Raw genomic sequence first — 21,265 nt, 5'->3', positions numbered from 1 at the left:
AAATTGCAATGTGTTTCTCCAACAACCTATTTGGGTCTTTGTGGAAAAGACCTATTGGTGCATTTTGATGCCATTCCAGTAAAAGGCCCACATTTCTTTTAGCTGGTAGCGTAGCGGCAAAGACTTGCGACGTGCCATCATGGCCGCAGGCTGCAGAGCCTTGCTCCGGAACGAAATCTTAATGACAATCTTTAGTTAGATCCCTGAATTGCAAGTAAGTCACAGATAGATGAGTTGGATTTTCTCTATTGCAACTTGGGAAGTAAAATGTGAACGTATTGAAGAAGAAACGCTCTTTTAAAACCTGATTGCCCCAGGGAATGGGCTTTTTGACATTTCTGTGTTAACCCTTTGATGCATGAATTATGAAATCTTCAACCATGATTTTTTTTAACAATTTTTTGATTCATCTTTAGGTGTGAATGAAACAAATTTCAACAAATATTTTTTGTAAAAATGTATAATTTACAAATAATTTATTACATGTCCACCTCAGTGAACAGCGTGCAATCTGAACATGAAATATGTTGGCTTGGCTTACCAAAGTCCAAATGGAGGTGCTCAAATGCAATAAAGTCTTCAACAGCTGTGCTTAATAGCAAAAATAAATAAATAACAATTTTGAGTACCTGTCCACTTGAGTGACTATTATGCATGAAAGGGTTAAGGAAAAGTGCAATATGCTGTTGTAACTGTTTGAGGTCTGTAAGGTGTTGTTCCTCAGAAGGGCGAGTGCGTAACAGCACCCTCTGCTGGCTCAAAAGACAAGGACAAAAACTTACAGCAGCTGGTATTCCCAGGCGGTCTCCCATCCAAGTACTAACCAGGCCCGACCCTGCTTAGCTTCCGAGATCAGACGAGATCGGGCGTGTTCAGGGTGGTATGGCCGTAAGCGAAGGCTTGTCCTTCCGTCCTCCGTTTTATGGGTGCAGAGACAGTTGTGCCCTTGGCTGCCATTGAATGGAATGCTGCAATTTGAGGCCTTTCCAGTAAACCGCCCTCATCCCCAGTTTGAGCTGTGTCTGGCCGGGCTCCGTGGGCGAAAGCGGAGAGGGGAGCTTGTGTAGTGACACAGTAGAATAGGTTCATGCGCTTTAATCCAAATTTGTTCACATCGCAGACGTCAGAAAGTACAAACGATATTATTTAACATTTGGATGTACAAAAAGGCCACCTTCACCTCAGTTGAGAGAAGTACCTCGTTTTTCCTTTGTCCCTCCTATGAGTGGTGGGCCCATGGAAAGTGGGACCCACGCCCCCCTGTTCGGGCTGCGTCTGGCCGGGCTCTGTGGGTGAAATCCTTGCAAACAGGTGCCGGCCGGCTGGCGCCCGATTTTTCTTAGTTTGTGAGTTCAGCTTTTCTTGTGTTTGGCAGCAATAAATTGCAATGTGTTTCTCCAACAACCTATTTGGGTCTTTGTGGAAAAGACCTATTGGTGCATTTTGATGCCATTCCAGTAAAAGGCCCACATTTCTTTTAGCTGGTAGCGTAGCGGCAAAGACTTGCGACGTGCCATCATGGCCGCAGGCTGCAGAGCCTTGCTCCGGAACGAAATCTTAATGACAATCTTTAGTTAGATCCCTGAATTGCAAGTAAGTCACAGATAGATGAGTTGGATTTTCTCTATTGCAACTTGGGAAGTAAAATGTGAACGTATTGAAGAAGAAACGCTCTTTTAAAACCTGATTGCCCCAGGGAATGGGCTTTTTGACATTTCTGTGTTAAGGAAAAGTGCAATATGCTGTTGTAACTGTTTGAGGTCTGTAAGGTGTTGTTCCTCAGAAGGGCGAGTGCATAACAGCACCCTCTGCTGGCTCAAAAGACAAGGACAAAAGCTTACAGCACCTGGTATTCCCAGGCGGTCTCCCATCCAAGTACTAACCAGGCCCGACCCTGCTTAGCTTCCGAGATCAGACGAGATCGGGCGTGTTCAGGGTGGTATGGCCGTAAGCAAAGGCTTGTCCTTCCGTCCTCCGTTTTATGGGTGCAGAGACAGTTGTGCCCTTGGCTGCCATTGAATGGAATGCTGCAATTTGAGGCCTTTCCAGTAAACCGCCCTCATCCCCAGTTTGAGCTGTGTCTGGCCGGGCTCCGTGGGCGAAAGCGGAGAGGGGAGCTTGTGTAGTGACACAGTAGAATAGGTTCATGCGCTTTAATCCAAATTTGTTCACATCGCAGACGTCAGAAAGTACAAACGATATTATTTAACATTTGGATGTACAAAAAGGCCACCTTCACCTCAGTTGAGAGAAGTACCTCGTTTTTCCTTTGTCCCTCCTATGAGTGGTGGGCCCATGGAAAGTGGGACCCACGCCCCCCTGTTCGGGCTGCGTCTGGCCGGGCTCTGTGGGTGAAATCCTTGCAAACAGGTGCCGGCCGACTGGCGCCCGATTTTTCTTAGTTTGTGAGTTCAGCTTTTCTTGTGTTTGGCAGCAATAAATTGCAATGTGTTTCTCCAACAACCTATTTGGGTCTTTGTGGAAAAGACCTATTGGTGCATTTTGATGCCATTCCAGTAAAAGGCCCACATTTCTTTTAGCTGGTAGCGTAGCGGCAAAGACTTGCGACGTGCCATCATGGCCGCAGGCTGCAGAGCCTTGCTCCGGAACGAAATCTTAATGACAATCTTTAGTTAGATCCCTGAATTGCAAGTAAGTCACAGATAGATGAGTTGGATTTTCTCTATTGCAACTTGGGAAGTAAAATGTGAACGTATTGAAGAAGAAACGCTCTTTTAAAACCTGATTGCCCCAGGGAATGGGCTTTTTGACATTTCTGTGTTAAGGAAAAGTGCAATATGCTGTTGTAACTGTTTGAGGTCTGTAAGGTGTTGTTCCTCAGAAGGGCGAGTGCATAACAGCACCCTCTGCTGGCTCAAAAGACAAGGACAAAAGCTTACAGCACCTGGTATTCCCAGGCGGTCTCCCATCCAAGTACTAACCAGGCCCGACCCTGCTTAGCTTCCGAGATCAGACGAGATCGGGCGTGTTCAGGGTGGTATGGCCGTAAGCAAAGGCTTGTCCTTCCGTCCTCCGTTTTATGGGTGCAGAGACAGTTGTGCCCTTGGCTGCCATTGAATGGAATGCTGCAATTTGAGGCCTTTCCAGTAAACCGCCCTCATCCCCAGTTTGAGCTGTGTCTGGCCGGGCTCCGTGGGCGAAAGCGGAGAGGGGAGCTTGTGTAGTGACACAGTAGAATAGGTTCATGCGCTTTAATCCAAATTTGTTCACATCGCAGACGTCAGAAAGTACAAACGATATTATTTAACATTTGGATGTACAAAAAGGCCACCTTCACCTCAGTTGAGAGAAGTACCTCGTTTTTCCTTTGTCCCTCCTATGAGTGGTGGGCCCATGGAAAGTGGGACCCACGCCCCCCTGTTCGGGCTGCGTCTGGCCGGGCTCTGTGGGTGAAATCCTTGCAAACAGGTGCCGGCCGGCTGGCGCCCGATTTTTCTTAGTTTGTGAGTTCAGCTTTTCTTGTGTTTGGCAGCAATAAATTGCAATGTGTTTCTCCAACAACCTATTTGGGTCTTTGTGGAAAAGACCTATTGGTGCATTTTGATGCCATTCCAGTAAAAGGCCCACATTTCTTTTAGCTGGTAGCGTAGCGGCAAAGACTTGCGACGTGCCATCATGGCCGCAGGCTGCAGAGCCTTGCTCCGGAACGAAATCTTAATGACAATCTTTAGTTAGATCCCTGAATTGCAAGTAAGTCACAGATAGATGAGTTGGATTTTCTCTATTGCAACTTGGGAAGTAAAATGTGAACGTATTGAAGAAGAAACGCTCTTTTAAAACCTGATTGCCCCAGGGAATGGGCTTTTTGACATTTCTGTGTTAACCCTTTGATGCATGAATTATGAAATCTTCAACCATGATTTTTTTTAACAATTTTTTGATTCATCTTTAGGTGTGAATGAAACAAATTTCAACAAATATTTTTTGTAAAAATGTATAATTTACAAATAATTTATTACATGTCCACCTCAGTGAACAGCGTGCAATCTGAACATGAAATATGTTGGCTTGGCTTACCAAAGTCCAAATGGAGGTGCTCAAATGCAATAAAGTCTTCAACAGCTGTGCTTAATAGCAAAAATAAATAAATAACAATTTTGAGTACCTGTCCACTTGAGTGACTATTATGCATGAAAGGGTTAAGGAAAAGTGCAATATGCTGTTGTAACTGTTTGAGGTCTGTAAGGTGTTGTTCCTCAGAAGGGCGAGTGCATAACAGCACCCTCTGCTGGCTCAAAAGACAAGGACAAAAGCTTACAGCACCTGGTATTCCCAGGCGGTCTCCCATCCAAGTACTAACCAGGCCCGACCCTGCTTAGCTTCCGAGATCAGACGAGATCGGGCGTGTTCAGGGTGGTATGGCCGTAAGCGAAGGCTTGTCCTTCCGTCCTCCGTTTTATGGGTGCAGAGACAGTTGTGCCCTTGGCTGCCATTGAATGGAATGCTGCAATTTGAGGCCTTTCCAGTAAACCGCCCTCATCCCCAGTTTGAGCTGTGTCTGGCCGGGCTCCGTGGGCGAAAGCGGAGAGGGGAGCTTGTGTAGTGACACAGTAGAATAGGTTCATGCGCTTTAATCCAAATTTGTTCACATCGCAGACGTCAGAAAGTACAAACGATATTATTTAACATTTGGATGTACAAAAAGGCCACCTTCACCTCAGTTGAGAGAAGTACCTCGTTTTTCCTTTGTCCCTCCTATGAGTGGTGGGCCCATGGAAAGTGGGACCCACGCCCCCCTGTTCGGGCTGCGTCTGGCCGGGCTCTGTGGGTGAAATCCTTGCAAACAGGTGCCGGCCGACTGGCGCCCGATTTTTCTTAGTTTGTGAGTTCAGCTTTTCTTGTGTTTGGCAGCAATAAATTGCAATGTGTTTCTCCAACAACCTATTTGGGTCTTTGTGGAAAAGACCTATTGGTGCATTTTGATGCCATTCCAGTAAAAGGCCCACATTTCTTTTAGCTGGTAGCGTAGCGGCAAAGACTTGCGACGTGCCATCATGGCCGCAGGCTGCAGAGCCTTGCTCCGGAACGAAATCTTAATGACAATCTTTAGTTAGATCCCTGAATTGCAAGTAAGTCACAGATAGATGAGTTGGATTTTCTCTATTGCAACTTGGGAAGTAAAATGTGAACGTATTGAAGAAGAAACGCTCTTTTAAAACCTGATTGCCCCAGGGAATGGGCTTTTTGACATTTCTGTGTTAAGGAAAAGTGCAATATGCTGTTGTAACTGTTTGAGGTCTGTAAGGTGTTGTTCCTCAGAAGGGCGAGTGCATAACAGCACCCTCTGCTGGCTCAAAAGACAAGGACAAAAGCTTACAGCACCTGGTATTCCCAGGCGGTCTCCCATCCAAGTACTAACCAGGCCCGACCCTGCTTAGCTTCCGAGATCAGACGAGATCGGGCGTGTTCAGGGTGGTATGGCCGTAAGCAAAGGCTTGTCCTTCCGTCCTCCGTTTTATGGGTGCAGAGACAGTTGTGCCCTTGGCTGCCATTGAATGGAATGCTGCAATTTGAGGCCTTTCCAGTAAACCGCCCTCATCCCCAGTTTGAGCTGTGTCTGGCCGGGCTCCGTGGGCGAAAGCGGAGAGGGGAGCTTGTGTAGTGACACAGTAGAATAGGTTCATGCGCTTTAATCCAAATTTGTTCACATCGCAGACGTCAGAAAGTACAAACGATATTATTTAACATTTGGATGTACAAAAAGGCCACCTTCACCTCAGTTGAGAGAAGTACCTCGTTTTTCCTTTGTCCCTCCTATGAGTGGTGGGCCCATGGAAAGTGGGACCCATGCCCCCCTGTTCGGGCTGCGTCTGGCCGGGCTCTGTGGGTGAAATCCTTGCAAACAGGTGCCGGCCGGCTGGCGCCCGATTTTTCTTAGTTTGTGAGTTCAGCTTTTCTTGTGTTTGGCAGCAATAAATTGCAATGTGTTTCTCCAACAACCTATTTGGGTCTTTGTGGAAAAGACCTATTGGTGCATTTTGATGCCATTCCAGTAAAAGGCCCACATTTCTTTTAGCTGGTAGCGTAGCGGCAAAGACTTGCGACGTGCCATCATGGCCGCAGGCTGCAGAGCCTTGCTCCGGAACGAAATCTTAATGACAATCTTTAGTTAGATCCCTGAATTGCAAGTAAGTCACAGATAGATGAGTTGGATTTTCTCTATTGCAACTTGGGAAGTAAAATGTGAACGTATTGAAGAAGAAACGCTCTTTTAAAACCTGATTGCCCCAGGGAATGGGCTTTTTGACATTTCTGTGTTAAGGAAAAGTGCAATATGCTGTTGTAACTGTTTGAGGTCTGTAAGGTGTTGTTCCTCAGAAGGGCGAGTGCATAACAGCACCCTCTGCTGGCTCAAAAGACAAGGACAAAAGCTTACAGCACCTGGTATTCCCAGGCGGTCTCCCATCCAAGTACTAACCAGGCCCGACCCTGCTTAGCTTCCGAGATCAGACGAGATCGGGCGTGTTCAGGGTGGAATGGCCGTAAGCAAAGGCTTGTCCTTCCGTCCTCCGTTTTATGGGTGCAGAGACAGTTGTGCCCTTGGCTGCCATTGAATGGAATGCTGCAATTTGAGGCCTTTCCAGTAAACCGCCCTCATCCCCAGTTTGAGCTGTGTCTGGCCGGGCTCCGTGGGCGAAAGCGGAGAGGGGAGCTTGTGTAGTGACACAGTAGAATAGGTTCATGCGCTTTAATCCAAATTTGTTCACATCGCAGACGTCAGAAAGTACAAACGATATTATTTAACATTTGGATGTACAAAAAGGCCACCTTCACCTCAGTTGAGAGAAGTACCTCGTTTTTCCTTTGTCCCTCCTATGAGTGGTGGGCCCATGGAAAGTGGGACCCACGCCCCCCTGTTCGGGCTGCGTCTGGCCGGGCTCTGTGGGTGAAATCCTTGCAAACAGGTGCCGGCCGGCTGGCGCCCGATTTTTCTTAGTTTGTGAGTTCAGCTTTTCTTGTGTTTGGCAGCAATAAATTGCAATGTGTTTCTCCAACAACCTATTTGGGTCTTTGTGGAAAAGACCTATTGGTGCATTTTGATGCCATTCCAGTAAAAGGCCCACATTTCTTTTAGCTGGTAGCGTAGCGGCAAAGACTTGCGACGTGCCATCATGGCCGCAGGCTGCAGAGCCTTGCTCCGGAACGAAATCTTAATGACAATCTTTAGTTAGATCCCTGAATTGCAAGTAAGTCACAGATAGATGAGTTGGATTTTCTCTATTGCAACTTGGGAAGTAAAATGTGAACGTATTGAAGAAGAAACGCTCTTTTAAAACCTGATTGCCCCAGGGAATGGGCTTTTTGACATTTCTGTGTTAACCCTTTGATGCATGAATTATGAAATCTTCAACCATGATTTTTTTTAACAATTTTTTGATTCATCTTTAGGTGTGAATGAAACAAATTTCAACAAATATTTTTTGTAAAAATGTATAATTTACAAATAATTTATTACATGTCCACCTCAGTGAACAGCGTGCAATCTGAACATGAAATATGTTGGCTTGGCTTACCAAAGTCCAAATGGAGGTGCTCAAATGCAATAAAGTCTTCAACAGCTGTGCTTAATAGCAAAAATAAATAAATAACAATTTTGAGTACCTGTCCACTTGAGTGACTATTATGCATGAAAGGGTTAAGGAAAAGTGCAATATGCTGTTGTAACTGTTTGAGGTCTGTAAGGTGTTGTTCCTCAGAAGGGCGAGTGCGTAACAGCACCCTCTGCTGGCTCAAAAGACAAGGACAAAAGCTTACAGCACCTGGTATTCCCAGGCGGTCTCCCATCCAAGTACTAACCAGGCCCGACCCTGCTTAGCTTCCGAGATCAGACGAGAACGGGCGTGTTCAGGGTGGTATGGCCGTAAGCGAAGGCTTGTCCTTCCGTCCTCCGTTTTATGGGTGCAGAGACAGTTGTGCCCTTGGCTGCCATTGAATGGAATGCTGCAATTTGAGGCCTTTCCAGTAAACCGCCCTCATCCCCAGTTTGAGCTGTGTCTGGCCGGGCTCCGTGGGCGAAAGCGGAGAGGGGAGCTTGTGTAGTGACACAGTAGAATAGGTTCATGCGCTTTAATCCAAATTTGTTCACATCGCAGACGTCAGAAAGTACAAACGATATTATTTAACATTTGGATGTACAAAAAGGCCACCTTCACCTCAGTTGAGAGAAGTACCTCGTTTTTCCTTTGTCCCTCCTATGAGTGGTGGGCCCATGGAAAGTGGGACCCACGCCCCCCTGTTCGGGCTGCGTCTGGCCGGGCTCTGTGGGTGAAATCCTTGCAAACAGGTGCCGGCCGACTGGCGCCCGATTTTTCTTAGTTTGTGAGTTCAGCTTTTCTTGTGTTTGGCAGCAATAAATTGCAATGTGTTTCTCCAACAACCTATTTGGGTCTTTGTGGAAAAGACCTATTGGTGCATTTTGATGCCATTCCAGTAAAAGGCCCACATTTCTTTTAGCTGGTAGCGTAGCGGCAAAGACTTGCGACGTGCCATCATGGCCGCAGGCTGCAGAGCCTTGCTCCGGAACGAAATCTTAATGACAATCTTTAGTTAGATCCCTGAATTGCAAGTAAGTCACAGATAGATGAGTTGGATTTTCTCTATTGCAACTTGGGAAGTAAAATGTGAACGTATTGAAGAAGAAACGCTCTTTTAAAACCTGATTGCCCCAGGGAATGGGCTTTTTGACATTTCTGTGTTAACCCTTTGATGCATGAATTATGAAATCTTCAACCATGATTTTTTTTAACAATTTTTTGATTCATCTTTAGGTGTGAATGAAACAAATTTCAACAAATATTTTTTGTAAAAATGTATAATTTACAAATAATTTATTACATGTCCACCTCAGTGAACAGCGTGCAATCTGAACATGAAATATGTTGGCTTGGCTTACCAAAGTCCAAATGGAGGTGCTCAAATGCAATAAAGTCTTCAACAGCTGTGCTTAATAGCAAAAATAAATAAATAACAATTTTGAGTACCTGTCCACTTGAGTGACTATTATGCATGAAAGGGTTAAGGAAAAGTGCAATATGCTGTTGTAACTGTTTGAGGTCTGTAAGGTGTTGTTCCTCAGAAGGGCGAGTGCATAACAGCACCCTCTGCTGGCTCAAAAGACAAGGACAAAAGCTTACAGCACCTGGTATTCCCAGGCGGTCTCCCATCCAAGTACTAACCAGGCCCGACCCTGCTTAGCTTCCGAGATCAGACGAGATCGGGCGTGTTCAGGGTGGTATGGCCGTAAGCGAAGGCTTGTCCTTCCGTCCTCCGTTTTATGGGTGCAGAGACAGTTGTGCCCTTGGCTGCCATTGAATGGAATGCTGCAATTTGAGGCCTTTCCAGTAAACCGCCCTCATCCCCAGTTTGAGCTGTGTCTGGCCGGGCTCCGTGGGCGAAAGCGGAGAGGGGAGCTTGTGTAGTGACACAGTAGAATAGGTTCATGCGCTTTAATCCAAATTTGTTCACATCGCAGACGTCAGAAAGTACAAACGATATTATTTAACATTTGGATGTACAAAAAGGCCACCTTCACCTCAGTTGAGAGAAGTACCTCGTTTTTCCTTTGTCCCTCCTATGAGTGGTGGGCCCATGGAAAGTGGGACCCATGCCCCCCTGTTCGGGCTGCGTCTGGCCGGGCTCTGTGGGTGAAATCCTTGCAAACAGGTGCCGGCCGGCTGGCGCCCGATTTTTCTTAGTTTGTGAGTTCAGCTTTTCTTGTGTTTGGCAGCAATAAATTGCAATGTGTTTCTCCAACAACCTATTTGGGTCTTTGTGGAAAAGACCTATTGGTGCATTTTGATGCCATTCCAGTAAAAGGCCCACATTTCTTTTAGCTGGTAGCGTAGCGGCAAAGACTTGCGACGTGCCATCATGGCCGCAGGCTGCAGAGCCTTGCTCCGGAACGAAATCTTAATGACAATCTTTAGTTAGATCCCTGAATTGCAAGTAAGTCACAGATAGATGAGTTGGATTTTCTCTATTGCAACTTGGGAAGTAAAATGTGAACGTATTGAAGAAGAAACGCTCTTTTAAAACCTGATTGCCCCAGGGAATGGGCTTTTTGACATTTCTGTGTTAAGGAAAAGTGCAATATGCTGTTGTAACTGTTTGAGGTCTGTAAGGTGTTGTTCCTCAGAAGGGCGAGTGCATAACAGCACCCTCTGCTGGCTCAAAAGACAAGGACAAAAGCTTACAGCACCTGGTATTCCCAGGCGGTCTCCCATCCAAGTACTAACCAGGCCCGACCCTGCTTAGCTTCCGAGATCAGACGAGATCGGGCGTGTTCAGGGTGGTATGGCCGTAAGCAAAGGCTTGTCCTTCCGTCCTCCGTTTTATGGGTGCAGAGACAGTTGTGCCCTTGGCTGCCATTGAATGGAATGCTGCAATTTGAGGCCTTTCCAGTAAACCGCCCTCATCCCCAGTTTGAGCTGTGTCTGGCCGGGCTCCGTGGGCGAAAGCGGAGAGGGGAGCTTGTGTAGTGACACAGTAGAATAGGTTCATGCGCTTTAATCCAAATTTGTTCACATCGCAGACGTCAGAAAGTACAAACGATATTATTTAACATTTGGATGTACAAAAAGGCCACCTTCACCTCAGTTGAGAGAAGTACCTCGTTTTTCCTTTGTCCCTCCTATGAGTGGTGGGCCCATGGAAAGTGGGACCCACGCCCCCCTGTTCGGGCTGCGTCTGGCCGGGCTCTGTGGGTGAAATCCTTGCAAACAGGTGCCGGCCGGCTGGCGCCCGATTTTTCTTAGTTTGTGAGTTCAGCTTTTCTTGTGTTTGGCAGCAATAAATTGCAATGTGTTTCTCCAACAACCTATTTGGGTCTTTGTGGAAAAGACCTATTGGTGCATTTTGATGCCATTCCAGTAAAAGGCCCACATTTCTTTTAGCTGGTAGCGTAGCGGCAAAGACTTGCGACGTGCCATCATGGCCGCAGGCTGCAGAGCCTTGCTCCGGAACGAAATCTTAATGACAATCTTTAGTTAGATCCCTGAATTGCAAGTAAGTCACAGATAGATGAGTTGGATTTTCTCTATTGCAACTTGGGAAGTAAAATGTGAACGTATTGAAGAAGAAACGCTCTTTTAAAACCTGATTGCCCCAGGGAATGGGCTTTTTGACATTTCTGTGTTAACCCTTTGATGCATGAATTATGAAATCTTCAACCATGATTTTTTTTAACAATTTTTTGATTCATCTTTAGGTGTGAATGAAACAAATTTCAACAAATATTTTTTGTAAAAATGTATAATTTACAAATAATTTATTACATGTCCACCTCAGTGAACAGCGTGCAATCTGAACATGAAATATGTTGGCTTGGCTTACCAAAGTCCAAATGGAGGTGCTCAAATGCAATAAAGTCTTCAACAGCTGTGCTTAATAGCAAAAATAAATAAATAACAATTTTGAGTACCTGTCCACTTGAGTGACTATTATGCATGAAAGGGTTAAGGAAAAGTGCAATATGCTGTTGTAACTGTTTGAGGTCTGTAAGGTGTTGTTCCTCAGAAGGGCGAGTGCATAACAGCACCCTCTGCTGGCTCAAAAGACAAGGACAAAAGCTTACAGCACCTGGTATTCCCAGGCGGTCTCCCATCCAAGTACTAACCAGGCCCGACCCTGCTTAGCTTCCGAGATCAGACGAGATCGGGCGTGTTCAGGGTGGTATGGCCGTAAGCAAAGGCTTGTCCTTCCGTCCTCCGTTTTATGGGTGCAGAGACAGTTGTGCCCTTGGCTGCCATTGAATGGAATGCTGCAATTTGAGGCCTTTCCAGTAAACCGCCCTCATCCCCAGTTTGAGCTGTGTCTGGCCGGGCTCCGTGGGCGAAAGCGGAGAGGGGAGCTTGTGTAGTGACACAGTAGAATAGGTTCATGCGCTTTAATCCAAATTTGTTCACATCGCAGACGTCAGAAAGTACAAACGATATTATTTAACATTTGGATGTACAAAAAGGCCACCTTCACCTCAGTTGAGAGAAGTACCTCGTTTTTCCTTTGTCCCTCCTATGAGTGGTGGGCCCATGGAAAGTGGGACCCACGCCCCCCTGTTCGGGCTGCGTCTGGCCGGGCTCTGTGGGTGAAATCCTTGCAAACAGGTGCCGGCCGGCTGGCGCCCGATTTTTCTTAGTTTGTGAGTTCAGCTTTTCTTGTGTTTGGCAGCAATAAATTGCAATGTGTTTCTCCAACAACCTATTTGGGTCTTTGTGGAAAAGACCTATTGGTGCATTTTGATGCCATTCCAGTAAAAGGCCCACATTTCTTTTAGCTGGTAGCGTAGCGGCAAAGACTTGCGACGTGCCATCATGGCCGCAGGCTGCAGAGCCTTGCTCCGGAACGAAATCTTAATGACAATCTTTAGTTAGATCCCTGAATTGCAAGTAAGTCACAGATAGATGAGTTGGATTTTCTCTATTGCAACTTGGGAAGTAAAATGTGAACGTATTGAAGAAGAAACGCTCTTTTAAAACCTGATTGCCCCAGGGAATGGGCTTTTTGACATTTCTGTGTTAACCCTTTGATGCATGAATTATGAAATCTTCAACCATGATTTTTTTTAACAATTTTTTGATTCATCTTTAGGTGTGAATGAAACAAATTTCAACAAATATTTTTTGTAAAAATGTATAATTTACAAATAATTTATTACATGTCCACCTCAGTGAACAGCGTGCAATCTGAACATGAAATATGTTGGCTTGGCTTACCAAAGTCCAAATGGAGGTGCTCAAATGCAATAAAGTCTTCAACAGCTGTGCTTAATAGCAAAAATAAATAAATAACAATTTTGAGTACCTGTCCACTTGAGTGACTATTATGCATGAAAGGGTTAAGGAAAAGTGCAATATGCTGTTGTAACTGTTTGAGGTCTGTAAGGTGTTGTTCCTCAGAAGGGCGAGTGCATAACAGCACCCTCTGCTGGCTCAAAAGACAAGGACAAAAGCTTACAGCACCTGGTATTCCCAGGCGGTCTCCCATCCAAGTACTAACCAGGCCCGACCCTGCTTAGCTTCCGAGATCAGACGAGATCGGGCGTGTTCAGGGTGGTATGGCCGTAAGCGAAGGCTTGTCCTTCCGTCCTCCGTTTTATGGGTGCAGAGACAGTTGTGCCCTTGGCTGCCATTGAATGGAATGCTGCAATTTGAGGCCTTTCCAGTAAACCGCCCTCATCCCCAGTTTGAGCTGTGTCTGGCCGGGCTCCGTGGGCGAAAGCGGAGAGGGGAGCTTGTGTAGTGACACAGTAGAATAGGTTCATGCGCTTTAATCCAAATTTGTTCACATCGCAGACGTCAGAAAGTACAAACGATATTATTTAACATTTGGATGTACAAAAAGGCCACCTTCACCTCAGTTGAGAGAAGTACCTCGTTTTTCCTTTGTCCCTCCTATGAGTGGTGGGCCCATGGAAAGTGGGACCCACGCCCCCCTGTTCGGGCTGCGTCTGGCCGGGCTCTGTGGGTGAAATCCTTGCAAACAGGTGCCGGCCGGCTGGCGCCCGATTTTTCTTAGTTTGTGAGTTCAGCTTTTCTTGTGTTTGGCAGCAATAAATTGCAATGTGTTTCTCCAACAACCTATTTGGGTCTTTGTGGAAAAGACCTATTGGTGCATTTTGATGCCATTCCAGTAAAAGGCCCACATTTCTTTTAGCTGGTAGCGTAGCGGCAAAGACTTGCGACGTGCCATCATGGCCGCAGGCTGCAGAGCCTTGCTCCGGAACGAAATCTTAATGACAATCTTTAGTTAGATCCCTGAATTGCAAGTAAGTCACAGATAGATGAGTTGGATTTTCTCTATTGCAACTTGGGAAGTAAAATGTGAACGTATTGAAGAAGAAACGCTCTTTTAAAACCTGATTGCCCCAGGGAATGGGCTTTTTGACATTTCTGTGTTAACCCTTTGATGCATGAATTATGAAATCTTCAACCATGATTTTTTTTTAACAATTTTTTGATTCATCTTTAGGTGTGAATGAAACAAATTTCAACAAATATTTTTTGTAAAAATGTATAATTTACAAATAATTTATTACATGTCCACCTCAGTGAACAGCGTGCAATCTGAACATGAAATATGTTGGCTTGGCTTACCAAAGTCCAAATGGAGGTGCTCAAATGCAATAAAGTCTTCAACAGCTGTGCTTAATAGCAAAAATAAATAAATAACAATTTTGAGTACCTGTCCACTTGAGTGACTATTATGCATGAAAGGGTTAAGGAAAAGTGCAATATGCTGTTGTAACTGTTTGAGGTCTGTAAGGTGTTGTTCCTCAGAAGGGCGAGTGCGTAACAGCACCCTCTGCTGGCTCAAAAGACAAGGACAAAAGCTTACAGCACCTGGTATTCCCAGGCGGTCTCCCATCCAAGTACTAACCAGGCCCGACCCTGCTTAGCTTCCGAGATCAGACGAGATCGGGCGTGTTCAGGGTGGTATGGCCGTAAGCGAAGGCTGGTCCTTCCGTCCTCCGTTTTATGGGTGCAGAGACAGTTGTGCCCTTGGCTGCCATTGAATGGAATGCTGCAATTTGAGGCCTTTCCAGTAAACCGCCCTCATCCCCAGTTTGAGCTGTGTCTGGCCGGGCTCCGTGGGCGAAAGCGGAGAGGGGAGCTTGTGTAGTGACACAGTAGAATAGGTTCATGCGCTTTAATCCAAATTTGTTCACATCGCAGACGTCAGAAAGTACAAACGATATTATTTAACATTTGGATGTACAAAAAGGCCACCTTCACCTCAGTTGAGAGAAGTACCTCGTTTTTCCTTTGTCCCTCCTATGAGTGGTGGGCCCATGGAAAGTGGGACCCACGCCCCCCTGTTCGGGCTGCGTCTGGCCGGGCTCTGTGGGTGAAATCCTTGCAAACAGGTGCCGGCCGGCTGGCGCCCGATTTTTCTTAGTTTGTGAGTTCAGCTTTTCTTGTGTTTGGCAGCAATAAATTGCAATGTGTTTCTCCAACAACCTATTTGGGTCTTTGTGGAAAAGACCTATTGGTGCATTTTGATGCCATTCCAGTAAAAGGCCCACATTTCTTTTAGCTGGTAGCGTAGCGGCAAAGACTTGCGACGTGCCATCATGGCCGCAGGCTGCAGAGCCTTGCTCCGGAACGAAATCTTAATGACAATCTTTAGTTAGATCCCTGAATTGCAAGTAAGTCACAGATAGATGAGTTGGATTTTCTCTATTGCAACTTGGGAAGTAAAATGTGAACGTATTGAAGAAGAAACGCTCTTTTAAAACCTGATTGCCCCAGGGAATGGGCTTTTTGACATTTCTGTGTTAACCCTTTGATGCATGAATTATGAAATCTTCAACCATGATTTTTTTTAACAATTTTTTGATTCATCTTTAGGTGTGAATGAAACAAATTTCAACAAATATTTTTTGTAAAAATGTATAATTTACAAATAATTTATTACATGTCCACCTCAGTGAACAGCGTGCAATCTGAACATGAAATATGTTGGCTTGGCTTACCAAAGTCCAAATGGAGGTGCTCAAATGCAATAAAGTCTTCAACAGCTGTGCTTAATAGCAAAAATAAATAAATAACAATTTTGAGTACCTGTCCACTTGAGTGACTATTATGCATGAAAGGGTTAAGGAAAAGTGCAATATGCTGTTGTAACTGTTTGAGGTCTGTAAGGTGTTGTTCCTCAGAAGGGCGAGTGCGTAACAGCACCCTCTGCTGGCTCAAAAGACAAGGACAAAAGCTTACAGCACCTGGTATTCCCAGGCGGTCTCCCATCCAAGTACTAACCAGGCCCGACCCTGCTTAGCTTCCGAGATCAGACGAGATCGGGCGTGTTCAGGGTGGTATGGCCGTAAGCGAAGGCTTGTCCTTCCGTCCTCCGTTTTATGGGTGCAGAGACAGTTGTGCCCTTGGCTGCCATTGAATGGAATGCTGCAATTTGAGGCCTTTCCAGTAAACCGCCCTCATCCCCAGTTTGAGCTGTGTCTGGCCGGGCTCCGTGGGCGAAAGCGGAGAGGGGAGCTTGTGTAGTGACACAGTAGAATAGGTTCATGCGCTTTAATCCAAATTTGTTCACATCGCAGACGTCAGAAAGTACAAACGATATTATTTAACATTTGGATGTACAAAAAGGCCACCTTCACCTCAGTTGAGAGAAGTACCTCGTTTTTCCTTTGTCCCTCCTATGAGTGGTGGGCCCATGGAAAGTGGGACCCACGCCCCCCTGTTCGGGCTGCGTCTGGCCGGGCTCTGTGGGTGAAATCCTTGCAAACAGGTGCCGGCCGACTGGCGCCCGATTTTTCTTAGTTTGTGAGTTCAGCTTTTCTTGTGTTTGGCAGCAATAAATTGCAATGTGTTTCTCCAACAACCTATTTGGGTCTTTGTGGAAAAGACCTATTGGTGCATTTTGATGCCATTCCAGTAAAAGGCCCACATTTCTTTTAGCTGGTAGCGTAGCGGCAAAGACTTGCGACGTGCCATCATGGCCGCAGGCTGCAGAGCCTTGCTCCGGAACGAAATCTTAATGACAATCTTTAGTTAGATCCCTGAATTGCAAGTAAGTCACAGATAGATGAGTTGGATTTTCTCTATTGCAACTTGGGAAGTAAAATGTGAACGTATTGAAGAAGAAACGCTCTTTTAAAACCTGATTGCCCCAGGGAATGGGCTTTTTGACATTTCTGTGTTAAGGAAAAGTGCAATATGCTGTTGTAACTGTTTGAGGTCTGTAAGGTGTTGTTCCTCAGAAGGGCGAGTGCATAACAGCACCCTCTGCTGGCTCAAAAGACAAGGACAAAAGCTTACAGCACCTGGTATTCCCATGCGGTCTCCCATCCAAGTACTAACCAGGCCCGACCCTGCTTAGCTTCCGAGATCAGACGAGATCGGGCGTGTTCAGGGTGGTATGGCCGTAAGCGAAGGCTTGTCCTTCCGTCCTCCGTTTTATGGGTGCAGAGACAGTTGTGCCCTTGGCTGCCATTGAATGGAATGCTGCAATTTGAGGCCTTTCCAGTAAACCGCCCTCATCCCCAGTTTGAGCTGTGTCTGGCCGGGCTCCGTGGGCGAAAGCGGAGAGGGGAGCTTGTGTAGTGACACAGTAGAATAGGTTCATGCGCTTTAATCCAAATTTGTTCACATCGCAGACGTCAGAAAGTACAAACGATATTATTTAACATTTGGATGTACAAAAAGGCCACCTTCACCTCAGTTGAGAGAAGTACCTCGTTTTTCCTTTGTCCCTCCTATGAGTGGTGGGCCCATGGAAAGTGGGACCCACGCCCCCCTGTTCGGGCTGCGTCTGGCCGGGCTCTGTGGGTGAAATCCTTGCAAACAGGTGCCGGCCGGCTGGCGCCCGATTTTTCTTAGTTTGTGAGTTCAGCTTTTCTTGTGTTTGGCAGCAATAAATTGCAATGTGTTTCTCCAACAACCTATTTGGGTCTTTGTGGAAAAGACCTATTGGTGCATTTTGATGCCATTCCAGTAAAAGGCCCACATTTCTTTTAGCTGGTAGCGTAGCGGCAAAGACTTGCGACGTGCCATCATGGCCGCAGGCTGCAGAGCCTTGCTCCGGAACGAAATCTTAATGACAATCTTTAGTTAGATCCCTGAATTGCAAGTAAGTCACAGATAGATGAGTTGGATTTTCTCTATTGCAACTTGGGAAGTAAAATGTGAACGTATTGAAGAAGAAACGCTCTTTTAAAACCTGATTGCCCCAGGGAATGGGCTTTTTGACATTTCTGTGTTAACCCTTTGATGCATGAATTATGAAATCTTCAACCATGATTTTTTTTTAACAATTTTTTGATTCATCTTTAGGTGTGAATGAAACAAATTTCAACAAATATTTTTTGTAAAAATGTATAATTTACAAATAATTTATTACATGTCCACCTCAGTGAACAGCGTGCAATCTGAACATGAAATATGTTGGCTTGGCTTACCAAAGTCCAAATGGAGGTGCTCAAATGCAATAAAGTCTTCAACAGCTGTGCTTAATAGCAAAAATAAATAAATAACAATTTTGAGTACCTGTCCACTTGAGTGACTATTATGCATGAAAGGGTTAAGGAAAAGTGCAATATGCTGTTGTAACTGTTTGAGGTCTGTAAGGTGTTGTTCCTCAGAAGGGCGAGTGCGTAACAGCACCCTCTGCTGGCTCAAAAGACAAGGACAAAAGCTTACAGCACCTGGTATTCCCAGGCGGTCTCCCATCCAAGTACTAACCAGGCCCGACCCTGCTTAGCTTCCGAGATCAGACGAGATCGGGCGTGTTCAGGGTGGTATGGCCGTAAGCGAAGGCTGGTCCTTCCGTCCTCCGTTTTATGGGTGCAGAGACAGTTGTGCCCTTGGCTGCCATTGAATGGAATGCTGCAATTTGAGGCCTTTCCAGTAAACCGCCCTCATCCCCAGTTTGAGCTGTGTCTGGCCGGGCTCCGTGGGCGAAAGCGGAGAGGGGAGCTTGTGTAGAGACACAGTAGAATAGGTTCATGCGCTTTAATCCAAATTTGTTCACATCGCAGACGTCAGAAAGTACAAACGATATTATTTAACATTTGGATGTACAAAAAGGCCACCTTCACCTCAGTTGAGAGAAGTACCTCGTTTTTCCTTTGTCCCTCCTATGAGTGGTGGGCCCATGGAAAGTGGGACCCACGCCCCCCTGTTCGGGCTGCGTCTGGCCGGGCTCTGTGGGTGAAATCCTTGCAAACAGGTGCCGGCCGGCTGGCGCCCGATTTTTCTTAGTTTGTGAGTTCAGCTTTTCTTGTGTTTGGCAGCAATAAATTGCAATGTGTTTCTCCAACAACCTATTTGGGTCTTTGTGGAAAAGACCTATTGGTGCATTTTGATGCCATTCCAGTAAAAGGCCCACATTTCTTTTAGCTGGTAGCGTAGCGGCAAAGACTTGCGACGTGCCATCATGGCCGCAGGCTGCAGAGCCTTGCTCCGGAACGAAATCTTAATGACAATCTTTAGTTAGATCCCTGAATTGCAAGTAAGTCACAGATAGATGAGTTGGATTTTCTCTATTGCAACTTGGGAAGTAAAATGTGAACGTATTGAAGAAGAAACGCTCTTTTAAAACCTGATTGCCCCAGGGAATGGGCTTTTTGACATTTCTGTGTTAACCCTTTGATGCATGAATTATGAAATCTTCAACCATGATTTTTTTTAACAATTTTTTGATTCATCTTTAGGTGTGAATGAAACAAATTTCAACAAATATTTTTTGTAAAAATGTATAATTTACAAATAATTTATTACATGTCCACCTCAGTGAACAGCGTGCAATCTGAACATGAAATATGTTGGCTTGGCTTACCAAAGTCCAAATGGAGGTGCTCAAATGCAATAAAGTCTTCAACAGCTGTGCTTAATAGCAAAAATAAATAAATAACAATTTTGAGTACCTGTCCACTTGAGTGACTATTATGCATGAAAGGGTTAAGGAAAAGTGCAATATGCTGTTGTAACTGTTTGAGGTCTGTAAGGTGTTGTTCCTCAGAAGGGCGAGTGCGTAACAGCACCCTCTGCTGGCTCAAAAGACAAGGACAAAAGCTTACAGCACCTGGTATTCCCAGGCGGTCTCCCATCCAAGTACTAACCAGGCCCGACCCTGCTTAGCTTCCGAGATCAGACGAGATCGGGCGTGTTCAGGGTGGTATGGCCGTAAGCGAAGGCTGGTCCTTCCGTCCTCCGTTTTATGGGTGCAGAGACAGTTGTGCCCTTGGCTGCCATTGAATGGAATGCTGCAATTTGAGGCCTTTCCAGTAAACCACCCTCATCCCCAGTTTGAGCTGTGTCTGGCCGGGCTCCGTGGGCGAAAGCGGAGAGGGGAGCTTGTGTAGTGACACAGTAGAATAGGTTCATGCGCTTTAATCCAAATTTGTTCACATCGCAGACGTCAGAAAGTACAAACGATATTATTTAACATTTGGATGTACAAAAAGGCCACCTTCACCTCAGTTGAGAGAAGTACCTCGTTTTTCCTTTGTCCCTCCTATGAGTGGTGGGCCCATGGAAAGTGGGACCCACGCCCCCCTGTTCGGGCTGCGTCTGGCCGGGCTCTGTGGGTGAAATCCTTGCAAACAGGTGCCGGCCGGCTGGCGCCCGATTTTTCTTAGTTTGTGAGTTCAGCTTTTCTTGTGTTTGGCAGCAATAAATTGCAATGTGTTTCTCCAACAACCTATTTGGGTCTTTGTGGAAAAGACCTATTGGTGCATTTTGATGCCATTCCAGTAAAAGGCCCACATTTCTTTTAGCTGGTAGCGTAGCGGCAAAGACTTGCGACGTGCCATCATGGCCGCAGGCTGCAGAGCCTTGCTCTGAAACGAAATCTTAATGACAATCTTTAGTTAGATCCCTGAATTGCAAGTAAGTCACAGATAGATGAGTTGGATTTTCTCTATTGCAACTTGGGAAGTAAAATGTGAACGTATTGAAGAAGAAACGCTCTTTTAAAACCTGATTGCCCCAGGGAATGGGCTTTTTGACATTTCTGTGTTAAGGAAAAGTGCAATATGCTGTTGTAACTGTTTGAGGTCTGTAAGGTGTTGTTCCTCAGAAGGGCGAGTGCATAACAGCACCCTCTGCTGGCTCAAAAGACAAGGACAAAAGCTTACAGCACCTGGTATTCCCAGGCGGTCTCCCATCCAAGTACTAACCAGGCCCGACCTTGCTTAGCTTCCGAGATCAGACGAGATCGGGCGTGTTCAGGGTGGTATGGCCGTAAGCGAAGGCTTGTCCTTCCGTCCTCCGTTTTATGGGTGCAGAGACAGTTGTGCCCTTGGCTGCCATTGAATGGAATGCTGCAATTTGAGGCCTTTCCAGTAAACCGCCCTCATCCCCAGTTTGAGCTGTGTCTGGCCGGGCTCCGTGGGCGAAAGCGGAGAGGGGAGCTTGTGTAGTGACACAGTAGAATAGGTTCATGCGCTTTAATCCAAATTTGTTCACATCGCAGACGTCAGAAAGTACAAACGATATTATTTAACATTTGGATGTACAAAAAGGCCACCTTCACCTCAGTTGAGAGAAGTACCTCGTTTTTCCTTTGTCCCTCCTATGAGTGGTGGGCCCATGGAAAGTGGGACCCACGCCCCCCTGTTCGGGCTGCGTCTGGCCGGGCTCTGTGGGTGAAATCCTTGCAAACAGGTGCCGGCCGGCTGGCGCCCGATTTTTCTTAGTTTGTGAGTTCAGCTTTTCTTGTGTTTGGCAGCAATAAATTGCAATGTGTTTCTCCAACAACCTATTTGGGTCTTTGTGGAAAAGACCTATTGGTG

The 21,265-nt window shown here is 45.9% G+C and overlaps 17 non-coding genes across 17 annotated transcripts; all 17 read right to left on the bottom strand.

The window, feature by feature from the left end:
- Positions 1-775: 775 nt before the first annotated feature.
- On the bottom strand, positions 776-894 carry LOC139068302 (5S ribosomal RNA). The gene has a single exon (XR_011519901.1). It is a non-coding gene; the product is annotated as a 5S ribosomal RNA (ribosomal RNA).
- Positions 895-1,834: 940 nt separating this feature from the next.
- On the bottom strand, positions 1,835-1,953 carry LOC139067849 (5S ribosomal RNA). Its single transcript, XR_011519710.1, has one exon. It is a non-coding gene; the product is annotated as a 5S ribosomal RNA (ribosomal RNA).
- A 940-nt stretch (positions 1,954-2,893) lies between these two features.
- Positions 2,894-3,012, bottom strand: LOC139067839 (5S ribosomal RNA). The gene has a single exon (XR_011519709.1). It is a non-coding gene; the product is annotated as a 5S ribosomal RNA (ribosomal RNA).
- A 1,260-nt stretch (positions 3,013-4,272) lies between these two features.
- Positions 4,273-4,391, bottom strand: LOC139067828 (5S ribosomal RNA). Its single transcript, XR_011519708.1, has one exon. It is a non-coding gene; the product is annotated as a 5S ribosomal RNA (ribosomal RNA).
- Positions 4,392-5,331: 940 nt separating this feature from the next.
- On the bottom strand, positions 5,332-5,450 carry LOC139067818 (5S ribosomal RNA). Its single transcript, XR_011519707.1, has one exon. It is a non-coding gene; the product is annotated as a 5S ribosomal RNA (ribosomal RNA).
- Positions 5,451-6,390: 940 nt separating this feature from the next.
- On the bottom strand, positions 6,391-6,509 carry LOC139068153 (5S ribosomal RNA). Its single transcript, XR_011519752.1, has one exon. It is a non-coding gene; the product is annotated as a 5S ribosomal RNA (ribosomal RNA).
- Positions 6,510-7,769: 1,260 nt separating this feature from the next.
- LOC139068240 (5S ribosomal RNA) lies at positions 7,770-7,888 on the bottom strand. The gene has a single exon (XR_011519839.1). It is a non-coding gene; the product is annotated as a 5S ribosomal RNA (ribosomal RNA).
- Positions 7,889-9,148: 1,260 nt separating this feature from the next.
- Positions 9,149-9,267, bottom strand: LOC139067806 (5S ribosomal RNA). Its single transcript, XR_011519705.1, has one exon. It is a non-coding gene; the product is annotated as a 5S ribosomal RNA (ribosomal RNA).
- A 940-nt stretch (positions 9,268-10,207) lies between these two features.
- LOC139067795 (5S ribosomal RNA) lies at positions 10,208-10,326 on the bottom strand. The gene has a single exon (XR_011519704.1). It is a non-coding gene; the product is annotated as a 5S ribosomal RNA (ribosomal RNA).
- Positions 10,327-11,586: 1,260 nt separating this feature from the next.
- Positions 11,587-11,705, bottom strand: LOC139067785 (5S ribosomal RNA). Its single transcript, XR_011519703.1, has one exon. It is a non-coding gene; the product is annotated as a 5S ribosomal RNA (ribosomal RNA).
- A 1,260-nt stretch (positions 11,706-12,965) lies between these two features.
- On the bottom strand, positions 12,966-13,084 carry LOC139067774 (5S ribosomal RNA). The gene has a single exon (XR_011519702.1). It is a non-coding gene; the product is annotated as a 5S ribosomal RNA (ribosomal RNA).
- Positions 13,085-14,345: 1,261 nt separating this feature from the next.
- Positions 14,346-14,464, bottom strand: LOC139067763 (5S ribosomal RNA). Its single transcript, XR_011519701.1, has one exon. It is a non-coding gene; the product is annotated as a 5S ribosomal RNA (ribosomal RNA).
- Positions 14,465-15,724: 1,260 nt separating this feature from the next.
- On the bottom strand, positions 15,725-15,843 carry LOC139067752 (5S ribosomal RNA). The gene has a single exon (XR_011519700.1). It is a non-coding gene; the product is annotated as a 5S ribosomal RNA (ribosomal RNA).
- Positions 15,844-16,783: 940 nt separating this feature from the next.
- LOC139067942 (5S ribosomal RNA) lies at positions 16,784-16,902 on the bottom strand. The gene has a single exon (XR_011519716.1). It is a non-coding gene; the product is annotated as a 5S ribosomal RNA (ribosomal RNA).
- A 1,261-nt stretch (positions 16,903-18,163) lies between these two features.
- Positions 18,164-18,282, bottom strand: LOC139067743 (5S ribosomal RNA). Its single transcript, XR_011519699.1, has one exon. It is a non-coding gene; the product is annotated as a 5S ribosomal RNA (ribosomal RNA).
- Positions 18,283-19,542: 1,260 nt separating this feature from the next.
- Positions 19,543-19,661, bottom strand: LOC139067734 (5S ribosomal RNA). The gene has a single exon (XR_011519698.1). It is a non-coding gene; the product is annotated as a 5S ribosomal RNA (ribosomal RNA).
- A 940-nt stretch (positions 19,662-20,601) lies between these two features.
- Positions 20,602-20,720, bottom strand: LOC139068210 (5S ribosomal RNA). The gene has a single exon (XR_011519809.1). It is a non-coding gene; the product is annotated as a 5S ribosomal RNA (ribosomal RNA).
- Positions 20,721-21,265: the final 545 nt, after the last annotated feature.

Source organism: Nothobranchius furzeri, chromosome 2, assembly GCF_043380555.1.
Source record: "Nothobranchius furzeri strain GRZ-AD chromosome 2, NfurGRZ-RIMD1, whole genome shotgun sequence".
Lineage (NCBI taxonomy): Eukaryota > Metazoa > Chordata > Actinopteri > Cyprinodontiformes > Nothobranchiidae > Nothobranchius > Nothobranchius furzeri.
The sequence above is the reverse complement of the archived record's forward strand: the minus strand, read 5'-3'. Positions and strand labels throughout refer to the sequence as shown.